Source organism: Orycteropus afer, unplaced genomic scaffold (genome assembly GCF_000298275.1).
Source record: "Orycteropus afer afer isolate SDZICR_OR568_19922 unplaced genomic scaffold, OryAfe1.0 scaffold00199, whole genome shotgun sequence".
NCBI classification, from domain to species: Eukaryota; Metazoa; Chordata; class Mammalia; order Tubulidentata; family Orycteropodidae; genus Orycteropus; species Orycteropus afer.
This window is the reverse complement of record NW_006921786.1, coordinates 2,267,870-2,275,086: the sequence shown is the minus strand read 5'-3', so window position 1 is coordinate 2,275,086 and position 7,217 is coordinate 2,267,870.

Sequence of the window (7,217 nt, the reverse complement as noted above, 5' to 3'; positions counted from 1 at the left end):
CCACATCAGCAAATGAAGGTCTCGAAAGCTTTCTCTTTTCCATGAGTAAGGCTGGGTTTACTCAGATGTGGCAGCTCTTTCCCAGTCCTATTTTGGGAGCCTTTTAGCCTAAACGAACTATTCCTAAAGTTGTGCAGTAATGTACCAAACAGTGTTTCTTTGCTATTCATACGGTTTACACTGATCAATTCTTTTAGAAGTGGACGGCCTCTTCCTTCTTCCTAGTCTGTCTCAGTCTATAACTGGGCTGTTACCTATGCACCAGGTGCATCTCACTGCGTTTTAAACACCAGAGGCTCAGCCTCAAAACTCATGTCTACATGACACCACAGTAGGACAAACCGACAGGCATGTTTCACGTTACCTCAGTACTGATCACATTTCTAACACTTAACTCTGGCAAAGACTAGAAGCAACAGATGTCTTTGTAGCTTTGGTCTTAGGTACTGAGATTTTCACATGCAGTAGGCTGAATAATGGCTAAAGGTACCAGGCCCCAATCCCTGGAATCTGTAAATGTTACCTTATTTGGAAAGAAGAGTCTTTGCAGATATGAGTGAGTTAAGGATTTTGAGCTAAGGATATAACTCTGGATTATCTGTGTGGACCTTAAATGTAATTACAGTTTTCTTTATAAGAGATATTTACAAAGAGTGGATGTGAAGATGGAGACAGAAATTGGAGTGATGCAGCCACATACCAAGGAATGCCAGTGGCCACCAGAAGCTGGAAAAGTTAATGCACGATTTCTCCCACAGAGCCTCAGGAGGGAGCACTGCCCTGCCGACACTTAGTTTCAGCTCAGTGATACTGATTTAGAACTTCTGGTATCCAGATCTATGAGAGAATAAATTTCTGTAGCATTATGCCACCTAATTTGTCATGTTTTGTTACAGAAGCCACAAGATACTAATAAAACATGTTAGGAAAATAATATACTTTTTTTAACAGAAGAAAGCAAACTTTACAAATTTTCCCTAAACACACCAGGCATCATGATAGGCATCTTGATATGTGCCTTCAATTTCTAGACTGGGGCATATTTGGAGAGGTTGAAAGTCATGGGCATGTCAAGATAGCACTAGGGGCGGATTACTCAATAAGCAATTACCTTTCTTTTTGGCTACCCTGGCCCTGTCAGCGACTGTAAATTTAAAAGAAATTTAAAAATTTAAAAGAGGCTCTGATTTTTTAGGAAGGTGTTGTGGGATTGGGAGAGAGAGAGATGCTAACCATACCAGAAGCTAAATCTCTGATGTGGTTAAAAAAAAAAAAGTTAAATTGTCCACTATAGATTAGTAAATAAGCACAAGTAAGCCCATGCTTGCCTCACTTATTGGCAACCTGACATTGCATAGGACAGTAGTTATTAACTCCAACTTTGAAATTCAACAGATAAAGGCTATACCACTTGCTGCTTATTAGACCTTGAGTAAGTTATTAACTTCTCTATTCATCAGTTCTTCATGTGTGCAACGGAGATGATAAAGTTTATGTAACATAAAGTTACTTTGAATTAAATGAGATGATGCCAGAAAATGACTTATCAAAGTCTCTGGCACACAAAAAGTAATTAGTATGTTAAAAAAAAAAAAAATCAATTACTGTTGAGTCCATTCTGACTCACAGAGATCCCATTTGTCTCAGAGTAGAATTGTGCTGATATTTTTTATAAGTAGGTTTCCTGGCCTTTCCTTTCCAGATGCATCTGAGTGGATCTAAATCTCGAAAATTGGTGAGCGTCCGAAAGCATTAACCATTTGCACCACCCAGGGACTCAAATTAATATATGATGGTTCCTATTTTGGCTCAGGGAGCTCTGGTAGCATAGCATCTAAGGCACTTGGTTGCTAACCAGAAGACTGGCAATTCAAACCCACCAGCCACTCCTTGGAAGGAAGGTTGGGGCAATCTACTTTTGTAGTGATACTGCCTCAGAAACCCAAGGAGGGGTCGCTATGAGTTGGATCCAACTCTATGGCACATAACAACAACAACTTTGGCTAATGAAGCCACAATGCATCTCTCTAAACCCAAATCATCACCACTTATTTAGTTGAATTTGTGAGCGTGTACTTGCTAGAAAGCCAGGACTGCCAACCATTAAATCCTGTGACTTCCTTTTAGAGGATGGAAAACAAGGAGGTGTGGTGAACATTTGGAAGATAGCTTTATTAATCAGAATGTCTAATGATAGTTCAGGCTCTTCATTTTAGGAACCCAGCAACTCTGGGCCATGCCAGAGAGGCTCTTCCAGGAACAGTGAATATTGTCCTAGAACCACTGCCATCTTGGAAAGCCTACTAGATGAGATGATATAGTCCATTGAACATTCTGACATTTTCCTGGGAAGAGATCAGTGACCTGTGGCTGAGAGTGAACTTCTAGAAGGCAGCAGACTGCAAAAATAACTTGAATCATTTCAGGCTCATTAACACCATCTGCTATGGCCATCTAGATTTGGTCAGCTGAAGAGGACTCCTAGGTTACTGACACCATGGGGAACTTTTAGGAAGTTATTTTCCTGCTGTTCAGCTATCATTGCTCTGTGGAAAGGACCTCTATGAAGTGATGTCCATTATTTTACTTGGTTAGGAGTAGACACCCAGTTTGTGTTGTACTTTGGGGTGTACTGCAAAGATCCCCTCATCATCAAAGCCTTTGATTTCCCCAAATTTCTTACTATCCAACCACTGTGTTTACTCTTTTCTGTCCTGTACTTCCAACAACTCTTGCACTACTTTGAGTGAAATGATGAAAATGGGGACTTAGTTGCCAGAGGGCACAGTTAAATAAGTTTCCTCACTAGTTCCTTACCTAGGAATATTATACCTGTAATCTTTTATTTTTTAAAACACACTTCCTCTTTCTGATGCTTTTGTTCATGTGTTCATTCAAATAATATTTTCTGCTTGCCTCTTGTATGCTATGCCCTGTTTTAGGTGCTGAGGATATGGTCTTGGATAAAATAGACAAGGATCTTATATTAATGGAGTTTATATTCTAGTACAAGGAGAAAAACATGCAAATATATACATAAATTCAGATTGGAGAAAAGCATTGGAGATGATGAGCAAGGTCTCTAATCCAGGACTACCTAAGTTCAATTGTTGGCAACTTCACTTGCTAATTGGGTGACCTTGGGTCAATTACTTAATCATTACAGAACAGTTCCTGATTTGTAAAATGGAGATTGTAATAGTACCTCTCTCATATGAAGCATTTGAGCTGAGACTTACTTGCTGACATTGAGGTGAAGAATGTCTCACTCAGTGGTAGCACAAGTGTTCTGTGATGGAAATAAGCTTCAAAAACTTTGAAAAACTTCCTTTACTAAAGGGAGATACATGCATCTATCATATGCTAATAAAGGGTAAAAGTAGTAAGGATGGGATCAGATAGATCATAACAAATTTTTATGCCATGATGAAAACTTTGGTTTTAATTCTAATTGATTAGACTTTAACCTCTGCCTGGAATGTTTTCACCTCACCTCCTCTCCTCCCCTACACCTCCCAAAAATACCTATTCATATTTAAAACTCAGTTCTAGTATCACTTTCTCTATGAAGTCTTTATGCCCACACCCACAATCAAAATTAGTTCCTCCCTCTTTGGTGCTCTGATGATATCATCAAGGTAGAATTTATCACAGGAGTTGTATACACACTTGTTTCCTTCATTCAATGTGAGTGCTTCATGTCAGGGATTGAGTCCCATTCACTTTAGAATCACTTAGCAAAGTTTGAAGCACAAAGCACAATTAACATTTTTTGAATGATTGAATGAATGAATGATACTAACTTAGAATCTTTGGTCAGATTTGCTAATTGAAAATCTGAATCCAGAAGGAATAATATATAGCCCAGGTCAATTTCATTTGGAACAGAGAGAGAGATCCTGAAAGCACTAGGGAGAGTGGGAAGATGTAAAAAGAAGAGGATGGAATGGAACTCTGTGTATTTTGGTGGAAGACCACCTTCTTATTCTCAATTCTCACCCTAGCTATTATTATGTGAACTTTGGAAAATTACTCAACAAAAATCACAATGCACTACTTACCAAGAAGGTAGACTTCTGATAATTACAATCTCTTTAACTTGGAGGAGTCAGAGGAATACAATGTTAGGTTGAAGAAGGATTACAAAATCCATAGACACCAGAGTAAAGGTGCTTTCAGAAGAAGGATTGCAAAGCCCATAGACACCAGAGTAAATGTGCTCATTTATTTCCTTTCCTTCTTTTTTCTCCTCTTTCTTCTCCAAGTATTTAATAAGCAGAATCCCTGAGAAGTGCAAATGGTTAATGCACTTGGCTGTCATCCTAAAGGTTGGCAGTAAGAACCTGCTCAGAGGTGCCTCAGAAAAAAGTCTGGTGGTCTACTTCTGAAAAATCATCCACTGAAAAATCCTGTGCAATGAAATTCTACTCTGACACACATGGCAGGAGGAGTCCTCTAAGAGTTGGAATTGAATGGAAAGCAACTGATTTTCTTTATTGAGCACCTACTCTTTGTCAAACACAGAGCTAATGCTGGATGCTGGGGATAACACAGTACACAAGAAAGGCAATTCCTTGGTTGCAGGGAAATTTCTCTCTCCTTCCTTCCTGTCTTACTGCCTTTCTGCCCTCCTCCTGACTGTGCACATTTTCCCTCCCTGTTGCATTAGAAAAATCAAAGTTTTGGAGTTGAGAGTTGTCTCTCAATTTATTTTGTTTCATTCTTCCCCAAATTGTGAAAGTTCTAAATTAAAATCTGTTCCAGGTATAAGAAGAGTCATTATGAAGGCATAGAAGGGAGAATAGCACAGGAAGATTAGAGACCTGGGATCAAGTCTTGGCCCTGGTATTTATGAAATATTTGCCCTTGGGCAGGTCATGTGAGGTCTCCAGCCCTCTATCTCTCCATCTGCAAGGTGCAAGTATCATCCTTTCCAGCATTCTATGGCTCTGGACAGCACCTTTCAAAGTGATAACTCAGCTAATATCCTTGCCTCAAGTGCTGTGGTATTTGATAGAACTAGCAGATGCCACATCTGCCAGCCTGTTACAACACCTCCAAGGAAGGAGCTTTAAAGATTTTAACTAAAAACAGGTCTTTTTCATTTCTCTGATAAAAAGACTGACTTTAAAGCTAGGAAGGGAGAGCTATGTGCAATTTGATGGGATTCAGAACATCAAAAGCTGTTGAGTTGGTGTTTGGAACAATCTCTCAGGTCAAATCTAATTTTATCTGAGCTGATGTTTCCAAGCTCTGTAACTGCTCCCAGCATAAGGGCCAATTCCCTGTTACAAGGCTATAAGTGCAACTGCCACAGGGGCCTCCAGCAGAGGATCCAGCAGATGGTTTTTGTCCTTGTGGCTTATTTGGGACTGGGACATTGAGCTGGATTTAAGCTTTGGGAGCTGTAGGCTGACACAGAGGAAAAACAATAGATTTGGAGTTAGGATCTCTATACTGAATCTTGGTTTCATCACAGATCCTCATAGAGTCTCCTTCCCAGTTGAACTTGACAGTTTCATGTAGTTGTTTCCAAAAGGCTGTGTGACAGAAGAAGGCTGGGAATTGAATCGAGGTTTGAAGAGTGGGGTGTTATCTGGGAAAGACAAAGTTGACAGACAATACTTTAATAGATAATATGCACAGTATAGCACAATAACTCCACACACACCATTTCTCTAACTTGGAGAAAAGTATCAGCCCTGTGATTGTTAATTTTATCTGTCAGCTTAGCAATTCTAGGGTTCCCAATGATTTAGCCAAACCCTAGACTAATTGCTGTTTTGTAATGTAATGTAACATATCATAATATAATGCAATAACACATCATGATGTGATCTAATGTAATGTTATCAATTGAAAAGGTAGATTTTTTTTTTTTTAGGGTGTATTCTGCCTCCAGACTTTAGATAGGTATTTTGGCAGAACGTGCTCTCTCTCTACTCTGCACTCTTTCCACTGTCTGACCTAAGTATCTTGGCACACAAGCCTGCAGAGGTGTCTAGCCTGCTACACTACATATGGATTTTGGACTTGCCAGCCCCAACGATTTCATAAGCTAATGCCTTGAAGCCTTGAGATCAGTCTCTCTCTTTGTCTCATATATATATAATGTTGTTGTTGTTGTTATGTACCGTCGAGTATAATATATATGTGTATATATATATGTAACTGGTTCTGTTCCTCCCGAGAACTCTAAGACAAACCTAAAAGTTGGGGGTCATTGAAAATCATAGGAGGCTCTCAGAGTGAGCAAGTCCCTGGAGGCTAACTTGTATTTTCACACCCCAAACTGTGACACCACTGCTTTCATTCCTCCCACTCATGGAGGTAAGCCTCTAGTATTTCCTGAAGTCTCAAAAATATAACACAGCTGGAATCAATTCTCTTTTGGAGAAACATTTTCTATCACCTACATCAGAATGAGGTGCGTGGGGGAGGTGGAGATAATAACTACAATAAGGAAGAAGACTGATCTATGTAAAGAGCATTCTATGAAGACTGACATATAAGTAAATTTTCATTTCTGGCTTAGGGAAGTTCATCTCTTGCGATTTGAGGAAGGTTAGGAGGGTTGGGACTGCAACTATAGTTGAAGAGAAAGGGTCCTATGTCTGAAGCAGACCCTCTTGGGTTCAACAATGGAAGAGGAGTGGAGACATTCAATACTAGAACACAACCAGAATTCAAGACAACCCTTCACTTGATTATCTGTTTTGGCTGGTCCAATCCTCAACCTTCTTGACAGATGTAGAAGAGATGAGGTTTACTATTAGTAAAGGACAGCAGAGCATTAAGTTGTGAAAGATTCTTCACTCCCTTACCTGTATCTTCTTGCCGTACCTATGTAATGACACTTTTTGCACTCCCATCATAGACATTTCCAGCCCAACTTCCTAGCTCAGAGACAAACATGGCAGACATTCCTCTTCCACATGTGCACATTCCAGATTCCACTGGAAAAACTTTGTAACTTTTCATCTGGCCCTTGACTTGTAGAAGTGGAGCATCCATAAATTATGTGGGAATACCAATGGAATATTTTTGGGGCCATGCTATGGACTAGTTCTGGGCTATAGGCAACAGTTTGTACATAAGTATATTTCATTTCTAGTAAGTAATATTTTGATATTGTTGTTATTTGCTGTTGAGTCGGCCCCGACTCATAGCGACCCCTCCTTGGGTTTCCGAGGCAGTATCACTACGGAAGTAGGATT